The sequence below is a fragment of the Larimichthys crocea genome, chromosome XXIII, assembly GCF_000972845.2.
Source record: "Larimichthys crocea isolate SSNF chromosome XXIII, L_crocea_2.0, whole genome shotgun sequence".
NCBI classification, from domain to species: domain Eukaryota; kingdom Metazoa; phylum Chordata; class Actinopteri; family Sciaenidae; genus Larimichthys; species Larimichthys crocea.
In genome coordinates, this window is record NC_040033.1 from 20,285,290 (window position 1) to 20,289,929 (window position 4,640).

The 4,640-nt window shown below is 43.0% G+C and overlaps 1 long non-coding RNA gene across 1 annotated transcript; it reads left to right on the plus strand.

Annotated features, from left to right (window-relative positions):
• The first annotated feature begins 2,331 nt into the window (after positions 1-2,331).
• On the plus strand, positions 2,332-4,367 carry LOC113744454 (uncharacterized). Its single transcript, XR_003461542.1, has 3 exons — positions 2,332-2,781; positions 2,922-2,932; positions 3,103-4,367. It is a non-coding gene; the product is annotated as an uncharacterized LOC113744454 (long non-coding RNA).
• The last annotated feature ends 273 nt before the right edge of the window (positions 4,368-4,640 follow it).

Sequence of the window (4,640 nt, forward strand, 5' to 3'; positions counted from 1 at the left end):
GAATGGGTTCGAATGGGCTTAGGTATGAATACTGTTGAAAGAGGTAGACTGGTCGAGGTTGACCGAACTGGTTGGTTTTACTGTTTAAGAAATAGATCAGAGTGTCGGAGGAGAGGATGGAGATGTCAGACACTGATGCGTTGCATGTTGGATCGTAGTGTAGGGTTGAGGCGATGAGCATGGATTCAAGGACTTTGTCTGTGCTTGGGAACAGGTAGCCATCACGGAGGGTTTTGATGCAGTGGGCCAGGAGATCAAAAGAGAGGGTTTGCGGTTGAGGATGGAGTCTCTTGACGCGGAGACCAGGTGTTCCAGCTGCAGAGTTAGTTGAAGATTGTAGCTGAAAACGGTGGGGTCGGAGTTGGATGTTGCTGAAAGATGTTTGCAGTTCATTAGGGATGTGGGGGTCGTATGTGGATGGGTGAATGAGTTGCTGTCTGAGGGTGGACGACACGGGGGATGGTCTGCTTGATGCCACGTGCAGGAGGAAATGCAGTGGCTACAGTGAAGTTGTTAGGTGGAGAAGGGTAGCTGGGGAGGGTGCGGAGCTGTGGAGAAGAGGGGTGCATTAAAGGTGGGTAGAGAAATACTGGCAACATGTGGGTTATTGGGGGGGGACTGAGGGTTTTGGCTGGATGTGCTGCGGGTCGCTGTCGAAGGTGCGGCCTGGGAGTTAGCTGTGTCCTAGGTCGGCGCTTGGGGTTCTGATGTAGCTGTGGAAGGAGGAATAGAAAAGCTAGGGTAGAAAGAAGGGGGAAGAGTGTTGGGATGATGGGTAGGGATGGGAATTGAGAACGTGTGTTTCAATCCCATGGAATCGTTTGGCAGTTTGGCAGGTCTCTTATCAATTCCAGAAAGCACGAATTACGTCACGTAACTTCCGCAAGATGTTACGCACACTCGATTCCAGCAAGCACGACTTATTACGCCACATAACTTAGCAAGTTTCGCACTTGCGTTGCAATCAGTCGTAAACGTCACAAAGTTTGTTGTGAAGGGCTTGGACCCATTTGCTACAGTAGATGCCCCTGAATTTCGATTGGTGAATGTACTCAATTGTGCAAGTCAGAATGTCTAAGTTGAATATTTTCGTCCACGTTAACCAGATGTTTCGCTCATTAATTCCTATTATATATTTTCTAGGGAGATGACAAAGATTCTCAACCCAAAGTACAAAGCCCCAAACAGAGACAGTTTAACTAACCACTTGATCCATGCTTGGTATGCTGTCGAAAAGGGAAATCTGATCTCTGAGCTGAAACAAGTGTCGAAGGCAGCCATTACTGCAGATGGATGGACACGTTTTAGTCAAGATCATTATATCACAGTAACTCTGCATTATGTCAGGAATGGCAGGGCTCAAGAAGAAGTCCTAAAAACCAAAGCTGTGTACCAAGCACAGACAGGCACAGCTGTAGCCAAGGAGATTGATGAGATCCTGGAGGAGTATGGTGTCAGAGAGAAGGTGGTGGCAGCTACAGTTGACAATGCATCAAACATGGATGTCGCTGTCAAAAAGCTGCAAGTTTCCATGTTTTGCACATACACTTAACCTTGGAGCGCAGAAGCTGTACAACTGCACTGCAATTTCCAACTGGGCAACAAGAATTCGCTCTGTAATTGTTTGGATGAAGAGGTCCCACATGGCAAAAGTGACTTACTCATTAAGATACTCTTATTACATTGCAAGCAATATATGTACATGAAAATATAGATATATGTATTGGTATGTGTACATGTAAATTATTAGATTATGAAGACAATAAATTCAGTATATAACATTTATAATTTATAACATTTTTCATTTTCCATTGTGTTGTGTATGTGTTAACCCTCAGAGATGCCTAAGCACATGCTCCTGCTGGATGTAAGGACCAGATGGAATTCTCTGTATTTGATGATGGAGAGACTCTGCGAGCAGTTTCCTGCTATCTAGGCTGCAGCCATAGACCCACGGATAAGAAAGGTCATGGAGAAGGAAAGGTGATAAATATTCTTGAAAATGATAATGTGGCTTATTTTAAACTTGGACTGTTTGTTTGTTTATGCAACATACATCTTTTGATGTTTTGTTTATAATGCAGACTGGCCAAAATAGGCAATTTGTCACGTTTGAGGGGAACCCAGAAGCAGATTGGAACAAGAGATTTGAGTTTAACTGTTTATTTAACACAGAGTGAATTCACAAAACAAAGGGTCGGCTTGGAGGGTGGAGGTCCACGTGCTGGCAACACGAGGCACATGCTGAGTGGACTGGACTGAGTCCTAAGGCAGAGAGAGATAGTTAGTGGCGGACAAAAAACAGACAGCAAGAGATAGGCAGACAGGCAGTTACTAGCTACAATGTAGGATCTTAAGCTAGAAGGCTGTAGCATACTATATTTCACAACGATCCGGCAGGGACTGAATGTGTGGCTGCTCCTTAAATACTGCAGACAGTTGATGAGGAACAGGTGAGGTGATGACCTCAGCCAGGTACAGGCACGCCCCCTCAAGCACTGCCAGGAGAAAGACACCAGACAACACAACAAACACACTGTCACCCCGGCTGGGGATTCGTGACACAATGAGGACTTAAGAAAAGCAGAGGACGATGTGCTGCTCATGTGGAAGCATTACATCTCCACACTCTCAGTCTCCAGTGACAAAAGTCCAACCTGTGGTGAGATTTTGTCCATTTTGCAAAAGCTGGAGCAACACTACACTGTGCAGGAAGGTGACTCTGCCTTCACAAGGAGCATCAAGGAGAACATTTGGAATGATCTTTCCAAACACTACCAGGTACATTGATTTATTTCTCATAAATATAATGACAGTAGTAAATACTTCAGGATAGTCTAATGTCATCCTGTCCTCCTTGTCCTCATGTTTTCTTTTTTGAAATTTAAGGAAACTGATATCACCTTTTTTCCCTGTTAAAGGTTTTTTGTGGGTAAGTTTTTCCTCACTGGAACCGAGGGTCTAAGGACAGAGGGTGTCACTCCCTGTACAGATTGTAAAGCCCTCTGAGGCAGATGTACTTTGTGACTTTGGGCTATACAAATAAAATTTGATTTGATTTGATTTGATCTGTGGCCGGAGGACTGTTGGTGTGTTTCCTAGGGGAAATAGAGTTGTGGTGATTGCAACGATCGCCGGAGCATCTGGACCTGGAGTGGGTTGGAGAGTGGTGTCCAGGATCAGCGATGTCTCTTGAGTGCTGGAGACAAGATCTTCCCCTGGGGCTGTGAGGTGGAGTAGGCCCGACGATGTGGGAGCTGTCTGATATAGGCTGCCTCAGGCATCGGGGGATCCGGACTGCAGCGCGCGGCGGTGGTGGCTCTCTACCAGGGATTACCAGGGATGGAGGTGTCTCGGACACTTTAGGTGTGTTGGATATTTCGTCCAGCAAATCACTGTTGGAAGCGAGTTCTTGGTCTATAGTGCAGATAAGGTCGTTCATGTGACAACAGAGTCAAAAGCATGTGACAATGGAGTCAAAGAATGGAGTGAACGGAAAAAGTGTGTTTAAGTACTTGACATACGGAAATTGGAAGAGTACGCGGCCTGGCCCTTATTCCTGAACCTAGTTATAAAACTCCATATAACGATGCAACAGATGTGTCCGCAGTATATCCACCTAACAAGATACCATGGCATCACTGGGCTTGAGGGAAACACAATTTGTGCCTTGAATATGTTTATTGTTGTACAGAGGTTGTCAAGGTGGATATATGTAAAGTGAGCGGCGTAGACACCAGAAACTGGGATTTCCATCCTGAGTCTTACACATACCTAGGTTCAGGAAATCAAAGCATTTTGGTTAAAGTTAGGTAAAGATTGTGGTTTGGCTTAATTTTTTTATTAGATATTTTTATAATATTTTATTTTATTTTGACTTTTCTAATGTTGCTTCTCTGTATGTAAGCCCCTCAGAACTGTCTGAGGAATACCTGACCTTTATCTTCTTACAATGTTAATAAATTCATCACTGTTGGTCATGTGCGTGACTTTTCATAGTTGATCAGAGTACACATTCTTTAAAGAACTCTGGCCTCTGTACTTCCAAAGATGTCTTTAAGGTGCTTTTTATTGCAGAAGTCCTTCAAAAAGTAATTGCTGTGCAACTTCTTTAAGTGGTTCAGAGAAATAAAGTCAGTGATAGTTTTCAGTCTGGCTTCCACTAAGTGCACAGTAGGGAAAATGGACTTTTGAGGATCAGAAATTACAAAAGTTGAATATTTGGCTTTAGTGCTTCTTGACTTGAGTGCTGATTTTGATACAATTGCTCATTAAGGAACCTGTATATCATTTTGTTGTTCTGAATGTTTTATTCTAATTTTAATGCAGAGGCCATCAATCAACCACTATGGATTTGCTGTTTTTCTGAGCACACTATACTATCTTATATTCTCATGTAAAATAAACTATGAAACTATTGTTATTGTCTATATATCAGGTGCCCAAGGACTCAACCTTTCTTCTAGTATATTATGTATCACCATACCTTGACATTTTTTATATATTTCTCTACAAATATATAAAATAGCCAATTGTTAATAATCAAGGCATAACAGAAAAGATAACTTTCTGTGCACCTTAATCAAATCAGTATCCTATATGTTTTCTGGCAATAGGTAATGCTCCCTGCAAACATCTCT